We start from the raw sequence: 16,361 nt of genomic DNA, 5'->3' as shown, positions 1-16,361 counted from the left end.
TATAATAATAACAATTATAATCTTAATCCTTACCAACACAAACCTCCTCGATTTCCAAACAGACAAGCGCAAGCTACGCCCCCTTTCTCGAGGCCCCCTAACAATAATAATAGTAACAGGTCAGATCAGCAGATAATAACTTGTAATTTTTGTGGTCACCGCGGTCACACTCAGTCCAATTGTCGTCAATTTCAGCGTCACAATCTGGAACAAGCCCAGCCTCCAATCTGCTACTCCTGCCGAGAGATTGGACATAAGTCTAATAATTGTCCAAAATTTAGGAATTCACAAAGACCTAATATTCCAGGGCCCCCTCAACATCAGGGAAACCAGTAAATATCAACTGTAGCTTCGGGTCAGTTGATAACGAGCCTCATATTAAACCCCGACAAGTCGCAAAATTAACCACTATTACGAATGAATCGACCCCTAGAATTCCATTAAAAATATTCCAGATTCCGTTACAAGCATTATTTGATACAGGCGCGTCTAAAAGTATTATCCACGAGAGATTGTTTAATAAGTTACCCCCTAGAGGTCAGGTGATCTGCAGTCAACTTGATTTCGATTTATATGATGTAGGGGAGAAGAAATTACATACGCTGGGAGGAGTTATTTTACCCGTACGATACGGAGAAACAGTTTTTGAACAAGAATTTATTGTAACTAATGGTGTTTCTGAGGACTGTATCCTTGGATGGGATGCAATCCAGAAGCACGGATTTCGGCTTGACGGAGAAGCCAGAAGCATTTACCTAGCGAGGGATGAGCAGGGATCAGCCATCTCTGAGGTACCCGACATGGCGGTTACTACGGTCAAAAAGACGACGCTATTTCGTCAGACGTCGACAGTAATTGCAGCGGAAATGAAAGATTCATTTCCGTATGTCCCACGAAATACAGCATTTATATTTACCCCAGCACAAGATTTGCCAGCAGGCATTTATATCGAAGAATTTATCGGAAATGTATCGGAAGATGGAACTTATAAAATTTTGGTCGAGAATCATTCACTACATCAAATCAAAATTCATAGGAACACTAAATTAGGCGTAATTGAAATAATTAAACATTGTATCGGAAAAATTTCGTTAGCGAAATTAGAAGATAATCCTAAACCAGTAATTGAGCCAATTTTACTCACAGAAGTAGATTCAGAATTTCAAGAACCGCTTTCAAAATTATTACTCGACTTTCACGACTTGTTTGCGTCCAAAGATTCGGAATTAGGAAACACCAACCTTATAAAACATACGATTGATACACAAGGACGAGGCCCCATTCGACAACGACCATACAGAGTAACAAATAACCAAAGGAAATTATTAGATGATAAAATTCAAGACATGCTTGATGCAGATGTAATCCGATATTCGCATTCCCCATGGGCTTCACCCGTGGTTTTAGTAGAAAAGAAAGGTGGTGAACAAAGATTTTGTGTTGATTATAGAAAATTGAATAGCATTACGAAAAAAGATTCGTTTCCGTTACCTAGAATAGACGAAACATTGGACAAATTATATGGGAAGAAATTTTTCACAACTCTTGATTTAGCTTCAGGCTATTGGCAAATTCAAATTGACGATCCAGCTATTGAAAAAACAGCGTTTGTGGTAGAAAACAACCTCTACGAATTTAAACGTATGGCATTTGGTTTGTGCAATGCACCGGCCACATTCCAACGGCTAATGAACTACGTACTGAGAGACGTCTTGGGGCGTAAAACATTAGTTTATTTGGATGACGTTATCATCTTTTCAGACACTTTCGACGATCATTTACGTGATATTCGAGAAATTTTTGAATTATTACGAGATGCTAATCTGAAATTGAAACTCAAGAAATGCCAGTTTATTAAACGCTCAGTAAATTATCTAGGTCACGTAATATCAACCGATGGTATTAAACCGGATCCGAGCAAAATTGACAAAATAGTCAATTATAAAAAACCGACTTCAGTCGACGAAATCAGATCGTTTCTCGGATTAGCTGGATATTACAGAAGATTTATTAAAGATTTTGGATCAATTGCCAAACCGTTAACTCGATTAACGCATAAAGATCTTAGCAGAAAGCCTTTTTATTGGGGACCTGAGGAACAAGTTGCTTTCGAGAAATTGCGCAATTCTCTAGTAACGCCACCAGTTCTTGCTTACCCCAATTTCAATGAAAAATTTATTCTTTTCACCGATGCCTGCGACTACGGTATTGGAGCAGTGCTATCCCAAATTCAAAATGGCCAGGAACATCCCATAGCCTATTCCAGTAGACAGTTGACAAAAGCAGAATCGAATTATAGTACGACAGAAAAGGAAGCCTTAGCAGTCGTAGATGCCATTAAGCATTTTAGGCATTACCTATTAGATAAACCCTTTGAAATTATTAGTGACCACCGTCCCTTGCAATGGCTTAAAGAACAGAAAGATAATAATGGTAGATTAGGGAGATGGGCTATACTATTGGCCGCAACGAATTATGAACTGAAATATAGGCCAGGACGTGTTCACCAAAACGCAGATTGCCTGTCCCGCTTAAAAATAGCTAGTATCCAAACAGTGAGCAATATTACCTTAATTTGTGAAAAACAGTTGGACGATGAGCTTTGCATAGCCATTCGTAATTATTTGGATAACGGAGAACTTGATCAAGCTTTTCTTCAATCTAAACCAGATTGGGTGAAAGAAATTGAGTATTTTGAAGTTATTGATGGAACACTTTACCGGCACGTGCTGCCATCTACCGATAACAAAAGAAACGAAACTAACCATCAGTTAGTCTTGCCTGCATCGTTACGCCATCTAGTGCTCAAAGAACTACATGACGCACCGATGGGTGGGCATTTAGCTTTTTATAAAACCTATTTGAAAATAAAGAATCATTATTATTGGCCGAATATGAGAAAGGAAATTAAAGAATACTGTCAAGCTTGTGAGGTGTGCATTGCCAACACTTCTTCTTCATATAAAGCATTGTTGCATCCTCATGAAATAGCAAAGGCCCCTTTCCAGGTCATTGGAATGGATTTTTTGGGTCCTATTACGCCGGCTTCACCTAATGGAAATAATTATATTTTAGTTATTACCGATTATTTTAGCCGGTGGGTAGAAGCTATTGCGTTAAAAGATCAAACAGCGCAGACGACAGCAGATTGTGTATATAAAACAATTATAGTTAGACATGGTATGCCTAAAGCCATCCTTTCCGATCGTGGAACTAATTTCACGTCCAAATTATTCCGTTACTTCTGTAAGAAATTAAAAATTGATCAAAAGTTAACAACTGCTTCCAATCCAGCTAGCAATGGCGAAACTGAGAGATTTAATCGAACATTGACCACAATGTTGAGAAAGGAATTAAAAGATGGAGAACATGAGAATTGGGAAGATATGCTGGATGATGTTTTATTTGCTTACCGTAGTTCTGTCCATTCTTCGACATGTGAAACCCCATATTATTTACTGCACGGTAGAGATCCTAATATACCTATTAATGAATTCCTTGACGCTTCCCCAAAAACATTTATCTCTGCATCAGATTACGTAGGTAATTTAGCTGATCGCTTACGTTATAGTTTCCAACGCGTCCGTGAGGAGAGCGAAAAAGCAAGAAAACGTCAGAGGGAACAATATAATAAAAGAGCAAATGTAAAACAATATGTGGTAGGAGATAGAGTATTATTAGATATTAGAGTAGTCAAAGAAGGCGATAGTAGGAAATTTACCTCTAAATATAAAGGTCCTTATAGAATTGTAAAAGTATATTCCAATAATACAGTAGATATTGCTGATAATTCATACATTTGTCAACGCACTCATGTTAACCGCCTAAAACCCCTGTACGAAACGATGTTATGGAAAGACGAACATTGTCCCCCTATCGAGACGCCTTCGAAGTTCGAGAATCGATTTCGTAAATCGATTTCCACCCAAACAATCGAAACTATGGAAAACATAGAGCGAAACGCGAGTGAATGGGAAAATATGGAATTGGAACCTTTGGAAACAGTAAATGTGGGTACGGAAAGAAATGTTGAAAGTATGGATGCGGAAAGTGTGGAATTGGAAACTGTGGAATTGGAGGCAGCGGAATTGCAAATGGCCGCCACCCAAAACAATAAACATTCTCATATCGTCAGCGAAACCCAAGGAATATATACTTCAGACGATAATGAGTCAACTCATGTTGGTGCGTCCAATAAAACAAAGAACACCACAACAATTCACGGAAACAACGCAGCTGCGGTGATTAATCTTGAATCTGACGCCCGACAGGTGGCGCGCCATCAGTCAGCAAGAAATACTGCCACCCCAACATGCTACCGGACGCCCGCAAAGAAATCGAAAACTACCAATGCGTTATAGGAATTAGAAGAGTACATTTTCGTCGAAACAAAATCAAAACGATCACATAACAACCGTCGTGTATTTAACAGCGAGACATTTCAAAGGGACTTCACAACGTTTTAGACACTTGTTGAGTAAAGTTCTCCTCAATTGTGCTCCACAATTTTTAAAAATCCCGAAAAATGGACCCGTGCGCTAACTCTGCTAACCAGCAATCCCAGGCAGCTTGCGAGTGGCTAAGTGCCGACGAGCAAGCAGAGAAAGTGATGGCACCAATGGCTGCCATCCCCGTCTACGCCGATTGGACGCCCGTTCCGGACAAATCTAGCAACATCGTCAGCCAAACGCCTCAGTCCCCGGAGCTCGACGACATGGAAAAATGGGACATGGAACGTGACCGCTACGAGCGCCATATCGAGGAACGCACGGCTGCGTTCATCCGTCAACTAAATACCAATCTTTACACCGAAGATTGGGAGGGAGCAGTCAACACCCTGAAAAAAATTCTGGATTTGGATCCAACAAAGCGCTACCCCCCTCTTTACAGCTTTTTGCCTGAGCAGTGGGACACTGGTCGTAAAAGACCGAGGCGCGACCCTATCACCTGTGATGAGGCTAACTCCTCATCCAGTGCAGCGAGCTGTCAATCACCGGCACCCCTACCACGCACGGCAACGAGGCACCCAAGCATCTACTTACCACCCACGACGCTTCCAAGGAAGCCTACAGCCACGTAGGCAGCCACGTCCACGCCTTGAGTCGCAACTCACGATCCCGCGTTATCTATAAAAGACGCGCCCACGGTTGCGACGTCAAGGAGTTAACACCGTGACTTATAGAGTGCTTTAATGTATCGTGCTGTGTCAGGAGTTAATACATTCATGCGAAACAAATACGTGCATTGTTTAATATCATTTAACATTATGCACACTACATTTGGTGAACGTGTCCAGTTTTGAACTTCGTTCAAAAGATTTACAGCCCGGAACCCTGCAGAGCAGAACAACACGATCCGTTCGAGATATCGCAGACGGTCAGCAGACGTCTAAACTCCCCGCGATAGAAGTTTTCCAGCCCAAAAACCCTGAAGAACAACAGGCACCTACCATCCGAGACATCGCAGACGGTCGTCAGACGTCAACACTCCCCGCGATATAAGGGCAAGTCATTTAAATGTCATCTGACAATTTAACGGTAGATCTATACAAACCAACAGCCCCAGTAGACGAGTCGTTAGCTGTGAAAGAGCGTCCTATTAGAAAGAGTTTGGTTGACACCAAACGGTCAACACAGAAGGTTTACCCTAAATTAGATACCGAGATTTCAGAAGTTCGGATAGTTCCAATAAAACGGACTAGAAGTGCAGAAGACAGTCCAAAAGAAAGCGACGAAGAGAAACAGTTAACTAAGTATCACTCAAACGAAAATCTACCCAGTAAGAAGAAGAACAGATTACTAGAAGAAAGAGATTTTTTGAAAACCGCTTTATTAGGGATCCATCAATCAATAAAGCGATACAAATTAGAGTTAGAAACAACTAAAGACAAATTAGCAACAAAACAGTTAAAAACAAGGTTAAAAGAAAAAGATTTAGAATACAAATTAATTACAGAAAAGCTAATAGCAGCAGAGACGAAGATCCAAGAACTCGAAAATCAAGGTCTAACATTAATTCACACAACCGCCGCTCATCAACAAGCAATAGAATACCAAGCACAGAATTTATCCCAGCAATTAGAACAAACTCAAGAAGAAAAATCAAATTTAATTTCTACGTTAGTAAAAAAGACCCAAGACGTACAATTGTTAGAGTCCACAATTAAAAAAGTAGAATCAGAACACTCGTCAGTAAAATCTAAATTAGTGAACGAAAAAGCTAGGCTACGAAACGAGGTAGACAAGCTAAAACTTAGGGAAGCACAACTCCTCGAAGAAGGAACCAGTCTACTAAATAAGTTTACCGCAACTCAAATCGACCTAGATAAATTACAGATCAGCTACAAAGCTCTAGAAACTAAAAGCATTGGACAAGAAAAAGAAATTGTAACGCTTCAGGAAGAACACAAAAAGCTAATTCTGGATCAAGCAAGGAAAAATAAAGAAATTTCAAAATCAGCTGAATTAAAACAGGTAGAAGTAGATCAACTAAGAAGGGAACAAGTAGAACAAAAAGACAACTTGCTAAAATTACAACTAGAAAACAATCAACTTAGACAGGAATTAAACGTCACTCAATCAAATTCACAAGCCCTCCAACTAAATCAGACCCGTCAAACAGACGAAAATAACCAATTGCAAACCGCAAACCAAGCACTAGAAAATCAATTAAGGGAATTCAAGACAAACATTGCGATCGCCGCAAGCAACAACGAAATTGAAATTGCCCAACACAATCTAGCGATAAGTAGTAGAAAAATTAGTTTCCTAGAAATTGAAATTGAAGAACTAAAACAAGCCCTCCAGCTAGAAAGGCAGGCGACTAAACAAGTAGATACTCTAGGAAGAGAATACAACACCTTAAAACTAAACTTAGAAGCATTACAACAAGAAAACTTTGAACTGAAAGCTACTAAAGAGGTAGATATAGGGACTATTAATAGACCACAGATACAATCGATAGAAATGGCAGCAAACGAAGACATGCGTGCCTTAGCAGGGAGGTCGGACAAAAAGGCCCAGACGAAAAAGGCCCAGACGAAAAAGGCCCGCGAAAAAGGCCCAGACGAAAAAGGCCCGCGAAAAAGGCCCAGACGAAAAAGGCCCATACGAAAAAGGCCCACTTTTTTCCAAATTCAAAAGTGGGCCTTTTTCTCCATTGGACTGGGCCTTTTTCTCCGCTCAATTTCCATTTTCTTACAAACTTTATGTTTGTTTCGAAAATTGTATTCCCCACCTCCTATTCCGTGGAATTTGGAATGTACAAAGGTTGCTGAAACCGTGATTTTCTTTAAGGTTTGCAGAGATCAAACAATGTTAGCGTTTGTACGCTAGTTAATCTTTGATTATTTATTCGGTTGCAATCTAATTTCGGATTATATTAGTATTTATATATTGCTAATATCCCGTTTAATAAAGTTCATTTTTCACAATTTTTGTTTATTGAACTACCATCGCTTTTTTAAATATAATACAAAAAATAAATGTTTTTCGCACTTAGCCTTGTTCTGTCCACCCTCTTTCATTATTCCCCCAACCCCCAGTCCATCTCCCATATAGCTTCTTTTTGTCGATACTTATGCCATAGGTAAAGACCACTGATTCGTTGGGAATACGGAAACTGAATGAGTTCCGCGGGGCTTTTGTGGTTGCTGGGAACAAAAATATATGTTACCACGAAGACTAGTTTATTATCATTAACATTTGATAAATAATGTTTATAGGAATAATATTACAAACTTAAATTATCGTCTGAGGCAAGGACCAAAACAAAGATTATGTAGGGGAGACTGGGGTGATTTGGGACACCTTTTGTTTTTGTTCCATAACTCCTTCACAAATTGCTTGATTTTATTTTTGACTGGATTTATATTTTTGCTGTACCTTTCTTTACCTCCGTGTTTTTTTTCCGAATTTTATAATAAATAATTTACGTCTTACAGATTTTTAAAGTTTTGAAAAATTTGAGGGAGGAGCCTATGGTGTTGGGTGAATTGGGACACCAGGGTGGGTGATGTGGGACACCCTAAGTTTATACTCATAAAATACATTAAAAAAATTGTAATAAATCAGTAGGATACTACTAAATATACTCTTTTTTTTAAAGAAGTAAGTTAGTTAGAAATGTAACTTTTTTACTAATTAATGCAACGCTGTTTTTGTAGCTCCGCCTTTAACTCCACCCACTACTGTTCAATTTCAGGCACATTTGCTGTCCCAACCAGCCCCAAAAAAAGTCTTTTGGTAAAAATACAATTTCCCCTCAAAATAATGGTCCTAAAATTAAATTTTTTTTTTTTGCAAACGATAGAGAAATGAATAGACTACCTGTTTGTATGTATAAAATATTAACTACTTGTAGTATTGTGAAGAAAAACACTAAATCGCGGCGAAAAATTTAAGGAAAAAAATACCGTTTTTTAAATTTTCTACATAACTTTTGTATTTTTTCACATATTCGTTTAAAACTTTTACCCTAAATAGGAAACACAAATACTAATAACATATATTTTTTTTTTAATTTTAAATCAATTACTTCTATTTTTCCTCTAGCTGTCCCACTTCACCCACTGTCCCGGCTCACCCCAGTCTCCCCTAATTCAATATTGATTCTAATACCATTTATTCCTTATACATTTTCAATTCTTTTAACAATTACAAAGAGCCCAATAAATATATTAAAATCATAACCTACTGCTATAAGTAATTCTGTTCGTTCTTCGTGTCCTGTTTTCACCTTTTGCACATTTTCAAGCAGCTATTGATTACCTAATTACACATCACATAATACATTGAGATATAAGGAAGCTTTACACTTTACGTTAACAAAGCTACTAATAATGACAAATCAATTTTCTACCATGACGGACTTTTTTTAAAAATGAGTCTGTTATTAGTGAAGACACTTAACCTTTTTAAATGAATCTAAGATATTTTTTCTTCAAATTTTCCACGATCATGGAAGGCATGCCAGTGTATTTTTCTATAAAACTATCACGACATGGCTGCACATGAAAGAACAAGAGTTTAGCTCATCCATGAGTCAGTATCAGTCTTTCATACGGTAAATTTGCCTTTTTTCTTTAGTTTATTCACTTTATGTTCTTTCTTTTCAGTTTTATTTTTCTTAATGTTGGCTTTTCTCTTTTTCTGTTGTTATTCCTTTCTCTTTTCCTTTTCTTCGATTCGTTCAGCGCAATTTATGTTACTTTCTGATTTGATCTCGTTCATTAATTGATTTGGCAAGCAATTCCACATAGTTTTTTACCTATTGCAATACAGAAAGGTTTAAAGTTTTGAAGATCTTACAAATATTTTTGTCAAATTGAAAGTTTACCTGAAAACCTTCAGCTATTTGCAGAGCACCATTTCATGCCTGTTTTTCTTCAATGCTTCTTGCATTCTCAGCTTCAGCTTGGCCTACCAAGATATTCATTTTTGGTTTAAGTTTTATTTTCTTTCATTTTAATCGTTGCCACTTCTGGATATAAAGTGGTCTTTTTCAGAATGGGTGAGGAATTAGATAGTTCTCCAAAATCACATTTGCTGGAAACTAGGCAGCCTTCACTGTTAAAAATTGGTGTTGCCAGTGTACTTGCTAGTCTTGGTTGAGGAATTTCTGTTTTAACAAACTCTGAAAGACCAGAGGTTGATGACACAGATACTGCCTTGGTGGCTCGAGCATGTTTGGCAATTCAGGACCTCTTCTTCTTACTTTTTCTTTTTAATTTCTTCTTCATTCCCTCTAACTTCCGTTTAAATTGGATTTTCGTTGTCTTATCAGACAATTCCAGCTTTTCCCCTGAAAATCAATGGAATAAACTGGCCGGTCTTCCTTAAATGTAAATGTTAACACATACCTGTTAAGTGTGAGGCGTTCATTCAGTTTATGTTCTTTCTTCTCAGTTTTCTTTTTCTTAATGTTGGCTTTTCTCGTTTTCTGTTGTTATTCCTTTCTCTTTTCCTATTCTTCGATGCGTTCAGCCAACTTCTTTTTACTATCTGATTTGATTTCATCTTGTTTCATAATAGATTTAGCAAGCCATTCCACATTGTTTTTTACCTATTGCAATACAGAAAGGTTAAAATTATTTAAGATCTTACAAATATGTATGTCAAATTGAAAGGTTACCTGAAAACCTTCAGCTCTTTGCAAAGCACCTTTTCATGCCTGTTTCTCTTCAATACTTCTCACATTCCAACTTCAGCTTGGCCATCCAAGATTTTCACTTTGGCTTTGAGTTTTTTTTTTATCGTTGCTACTTTTCAATCTAAAGTGTTCTTGTTCAGAATGGGTGAGGGATTAGATGGTTCTCCTAAATCAAATTTGCTGAATACTAGGCAGCCTTCGCTGTTGAAAATTGGTGTTAGCGGTGTACTTGTTGGTCTTGGTTCAGGAATACCTGTTTTGACAAACTCTGTGGGATCAGAGGTTGATGACACTGATGCTGCCTCGGTGGCTTGTGCAAGTTGGGCAATTCAGGACCACTTCTTGTTATTTTTCTTTTTTAATTTCTTCTTCTTCAATTTTTCTAACTCCTTTTAAGTTTGGTTTTCATTGTTCTATCAGACAAATCCAGCCTTTTCCCTGAAAATAGATGGAATAAGCTGGCCTGTCTTCCTTAAACGTAAAGATTAACACATACCTGTTAAGTGTGAGGTGTTAGCTGCTAGACATTCTTCCTGTTCAACACCAACGTTATTGCTATTGAGATCGTCAACTGTAGATACATTATCCCTCACCCATTCTGAACAAGACCACTTTAGATTCAAAAGTGGCAACGATAAAAAAAAAAACTCAAAGCCAAAGTGAAAATCTTGGATGGCCAAACTGAAGTTGAATGCGAGAAGTATTGAAGAGAAACAGGCGTGAAAAGGTGCTCTGCAAAGAGCTGAAGGTTTTCAGGTAAACTTTCAATTTGACAATGTAAGATTTTAAATAATTTTAACCTTTCTGTATTGCAATAGGTAAGAAACCATGTGGAATTGCTTGCTAAATCTATTAAGAAACAAGATGAAATCAAATCAAATTGTAAAAGAAGTTGGCTGAACGCATCGAAGAATAGGAAAAGAGAAAGGAATAACAAGAGAAAACGAGAAAAGCAAACATTAAGAAAAAGAAAACTGAAAAGAAAGAACATAAACCGAATGAACACCTCACACTTAACAGGTATGTGTTAACATTTACATTTAAGGAAGACCGGCCAGTTTATTCCATTGATTTTCAGGGAAAAAACTGGAATTGTCTGATAAGACAACGAAAATCAAACTTAAACGGAAGTTAGAGGGAATGAACAAGAAATTAAAAAGGAAAAGTAAGAAGAAGAGGTCCTGAATTGCCAAACATGCTTGAGCCACCAAGGCAGCTTCTGTGTCATCAACCTCTGGTCTTTCAGAGTTTGTTAAAACAGAAATTCCTAAACCAAGACTAGCAAGTACACTGCCAACACCAATTTTTAACAGTGAAGGCTGCCTAGTTTCCAGCAAATGTGATTTTGGAGAACTATCTAATTCCTCACCCATTCTGAAAAAGACCACTTCAGATCCAGAAGTGGCAACGATTAAAATGAAAGAAAATAAAACTTAAACCAAAAATGAAAATCTTGGTAGGCCAAGCTGAAGTTCAAATGCAAGAAGTATTGAAGAGAAACAGGCATGAAATGGTGCTCTGCAAATAGCTGAAGGTTTTCGGGTAAACTTTCAATTTGACAAAAATATTTGTAAGATCTTCAAAACTTTTAACCTTTCTGTATTGCAATAGGTAAAAGACTATGTGGAATTGCTTGCCAAATCAATTAATGAACGAGATCAAATCAGAAAGTAACATAAATTGCGCTGAACGAAACGAAGAAAAGGAAAAGAGAAAACAATAACTACAGAAAAAAAGACAAACCAACATTAAGAAAAATTAAACTGAAAAGAAAGAACATTAAGTGAATAAACCAAAGAAAAACAGGCAAATTTATCGTATGAAATAATGATACTGTCTCATTGACGAGCTAAACTCGTGTTCTTTCATGTGCAAGCCATGTCGTGATAGTTTTTTATAACAATACACTAGCATGCTTTCCATGACCGTGGAAAATTTAAAGAAACAAAATCTAAGATTCATTTTAAAAGGTTTAGTGTCTTCACTAATAACAGACTCCCATAAAAAAGTTCTTCATGGTATAAAATAATTACAATGGATTTGTAATTGTTAGTAGCTTTGATAACGTCAAGTGCAAAGCTTCCTTATATTTCACTGTAGTATGTGTGTGTAATAAGGTAACCAATAGATGCTAGAAAATGTGCATAAGGGAAAACAAGACACGAAGAACGTAAAAAATCATTTATAATTGCTGGAAAAGCGCGCGTTCTTACCAGAGACGTAGATGGTTCTCTCGTACTAAAGGTGACGTTATTCTTTAACAAAAGGTTGCTCTGTAACAAAAGCAATGCATTAACTATTTAAGTTTTACTGATAGATGTTCCTAGGCAAATCAAATATTCCTGTTTTGCTCGAAATATTTATTGCTTGGGTGAAAAGCGCTCCAATCCCAGTCAGCAGTCACCGCCTAGCTGGCATAGTTATAGCAGTAGGTTATGATTTTAATACATTAATTTGGCTCTTTGTAATTGTGTGAAGAATTGAAAATGTGATAAGGAAATAAATGGTATGAGAATCAATATTGAATTATAATATTCTTTTTTTTACTTTCAAAACTACTATATAAATTTCACACGATAAGTGCGAAAAACATGTATTTCTTATATTATATTTAAAGCAGCTATAGTAGTTCAATAAACAAAAATTGTGAAAAATGAACTTTATTTAACGGGATATTAGCAATAGATATATACTAACATAATTCAAAATCAGATTGCTACCGAATAAAAAAATATAAATTACCTAGCGTACAAACGCTAACATTGTTTCATCGGCAAACCTTATTGAAAGTCACGGTTTCAGCAACCTTTGTACATTCCAACTTCCACGGAATAGGAGGTGGGAAATATTTTTTGGAAACATGTTAAAGATTGTAGGAATTTGGAAATTTAACGGAGAAAAAGGCCCAGTCCAATGGAGAAAAAGGCCCACTTTTCAATTTGGAAAAAAGTGGGCCTTTTTCGTGTGGGCCTTTTTCGTATGGGCCTTTTTCGCGGGCCTTTTTCGTCTGGGCCTTTTTCGTCTGGGCCTTTTTCTCCGCCAATCCTTAGCAGCAGCTATCTCCAGAAAAGACGAAGTCCAAACTATACCAATATATAGCGGAAATGTAAATGATCAACCTATTAAGGTATGGCTACGCGATGCAGAGGCAATAGCCACAATCCACGAATGGCCCAGGGAATCTGTAAAAAAATTCTTAGCTACGCGTTTGAAGGGAGCAGCCTTACAATGGTATGTAGAGCGTCTAAGAGAGTTTCCGAGAGAAACATACAACGAATGGAAAATTGCACTGAAGGAACATTTCCAACACCCAGCAGATAGCGCTAAACAAAAGACACAGTTATTTTCAGTCAAACAATCACCAAATCAACCAGTAAGACACTTCATTAACAAAATCGAACAGGCATTCAATTCCATCTATTATGAGGAAGGGGACGAAGCCCAAGGTCCATGCAGACAATTAATAGCACTAAAAGATGATACTTTTATAAAAATGTTGTTAGAAGGATTACTTCCACAGATCAAAACAATTCTTTTTCACAGTAAATACCCCTCTACACCAAATTGGGAAAACTTTAAAAAGGCAGCGTTAGAAGCAGAAATGATAGCTTATAGTACCCAGGCATTAGAACCTAAATCAATTTTTAAACTAGAAACACAAAAAACAGAAAGAGACTTAGGAGCAGAATTAGATGAGTTAAAAAGTAATTTAATAAAACTAAATTTAGCAGGTACAAAACCGATAGCGGGACAAGAATCATCAGTAAATAGTGTCGACACGTACCGTCAAGGTAGGGACTCGACAAGAAATAGTAGTGTAAAATGGGAAGACAGGCAACCATCTAGAGATAGTTCACACAATAGAAATCGCCAAGATCATTCATACAAACAAGAAAAGGATAGATACTACGATAGAAACCGTTCACGATCACATGAAAGATCGTCAAGCCGTGGGAAATCCCATGAATCAGTGAGTAGACAAAGAGACAGAAGTAGCTCTAGAAATAGATCAAATAACGAAAGATCGAGGTCCAAAAGCCCTCACCCAACTCGTGACTCAAACAAACGAAGATCAAGTAGTCGAAGTAAGGACGACGCGGTAATATGCCACAGATGCGACAACAAAGGTCATATCGCAAGAGAGTGTCGGACCAAAAATCCGAAGAAATTTCAGGAAAAAGCAAATTAGAACAACCAAAACAGACATGTAGTTTAATTAGAATACCTGTAGAGTTTAGTACACAAAAATCCCAAGCCCTAATAGACACTGGTGCAGCAGCCAGTATCATGTCATCAGATAAATTTGCTCTTCTACCTCACAAAGCAATTTTAGTCGAACTAGAATGTCACAATCAGCAATCGTTCATTTCAGCATCAGGGAACGTCATGTACCCATTAGGATATTTCACACTTAGCATAAAATTAGCACCAAATTGTATTTTGCAACATGATTTTTTCGTTTTACCAGAAGCTCAGGAAGGTTGTATACTAGGTTTAGACTTTTTTCATAAGTATAAAACTAAAATAGATGTAGCAAATCACATATTAACATTAGAAACTAGCGGAGTAGAGACTAGAATAAATTTTAGAAAATTAGTAACTCCTATTTATAATATTCAACAAAATTCGAACATAACGTTTGAACTGTCACACTTAGCTGTGAAAGACAGAGTGCACATTAGTCAAGTTTTAAATAATCATAGGGATGTATTCGCATCTAAATTGATTGAATTAGGTAGAACTAGCGTATTAAAGCATAGAATAGAAACAATAGGAAACCCAAAATTGAGAGGTGCATATAGAATGCCCCAAGCGATAAAACCGATTGCTAAACAACAAATCGAGGAAATGCTCAAATACAACATCATTAGGGAAAGTCGCAGTGCTTTCAGAGCATCCATCGTCATGGTAAAGAAAAAATCAGGTGAATTGAGACTGTGCGTTGATTATAGAGATCTAAATGCAGTGACAGTAAAAGATCGGTACCCTCTTCCAAGAATTGAGGACACACTAAACCTCCTACACGGAGCCAAGTTATTTTCGACGTTAGATTTGTTCAGTGGGTACTGGCAAATCGAAATAGAAGAAGAAGACATACACAAAACTGCTTTTACGGCAGAAGCCGGTCATTTTGAATACATTAGGATGCCATTCGGGCTATGCAATGCCCCTAGCACGTTTCAACGAACGATGGAGATCGTTCTCAAACCTTTAATTGGGAAATGTGTTATGGTGTATATCGATGACATCATCGTATACAGTAAAAATATAACCGAACATGCAGATCACCTAAACTCGACCTTTCGCCTCTTGCAGGCAAACGGTCTGAAGGTCAAAATTCAGAAATGTAGGTTCGCTGCGAAGACAGTTGAGTACTTAGGACACATCGTATCAGAGAAAGGAGTCATGGTTGACCCAAGTAAAGTAAAAGCTGTAAGGAAATATCCGGCACCAAAAAACGCCGATCAGATCAGGGCATTCCTAGGCTTAGCTAACTATTATAGACGTTTTATAAATCAATTTGCCGATAAAGTCCATGCGCTGACACGGCTCACCAGGAGCGCGGTGCCATGGCAATGGGGGCAGGAGGAAATGAACGCGTTCGAAAGCATTAAAGATTGTCTATGTTCCGCCCCAACCCTTGCGTACCCAGATTTCGCGCGACCTTTCATTCTACATACGGATGCGTGCGGGTATGGAGTAGGCGGAGTTCTTTCTCAAATGCCATATCCAAGTGCCAACCCCGGATCCACAGAGGAGTCATCTGATGACTTACGAGTGGTTGACGAGTCAACAGAACCATTAAGTAGATCCTTAGAACATCCCATAGCCTATACTTCTAAACACTTGACTGACGTTCAAATGAAATGGTGTACAACGGAGAAGGAAGCATATGCCATTATCCATTCGGTTAAGGCATTCTTCCACTACCTATACGGTACTAGCTTTGTGATAGTTACCGACCATAGACCCCTCCAGTACATTCAAAAAATCAGAGAGCCCACTGGAAGGTTGGCTCGCTGGTTCTTATTTTTGCAACAGTTCGAAATGGAGATTCAGTACCGTCCTGTTAAACTTCATCAGAACGCTGACGCACTTAGTAGGATACCAGTAAACGTAGTAGTGTCACAAAAAGTCGTGGCAGATGATTGGATAGTAGCACAGCAAGAGGACAAGTTTTGTCAGGAAGCTGTACGAGGGATCAAGCTAAA

At 37.8% G+C, this 16,361-nt stretch overlaps 1 long non-coding RNA gene across 4 annotated transcripts; it reads right to left on the bottom strand.

Moving 5' to 3' along the window:
- Window positions 1-9,430: 9,430 nt before the first annotated feature.
- Window positions 9,431-10,736, bottom strand: LOC130702885 (uncharacterized). Of its 4 annotated transcripts, none has more exons than XR_009004463.2 (5): window positions 10,646-10,736; window positions 10,403-10,587; window positions 10,132-10,350; window positions 9,860-10,062; window positions 9,431-9,801 (listed from the first exon to the last, which is right to left on the bottom strand). It is a non-coding gene; the product is annotated as an uncharacterized LOC130702885 (long non-coding RNA). The 4 variants fall into 4 exon arrangements; XR_009004464.2 differs by having other exon boundaries at window positions 10,132-10,345; XR_009004465.2 differs by having other exon boundaries at window positions 10,132-10,280.
- Between the last annotated feature and the right edge of the window lie 5,625 nt (window positions 10,737-16,361).

This window comes from Daphnia carinata, chromosome 5 (genome assembly GCF_022539665.2).
Source record: "Daphnia carinata strain CSIRO-1 chromosome 5, CSIRO_AGI_Dcar_HiC_V3, whole genome shotgun sequence".
NCBI lineage: Eukaryota > Metazoa > Arthropoda > Branchiopoda > Diplostraca > Daphniidae > Daphnia > Daphnia carinata.
The sequence above is the reverse complement of the archived record's forward strand: the minus strand, read 5'-3'. Positions and strand labels throughout refer to the sequence as shown.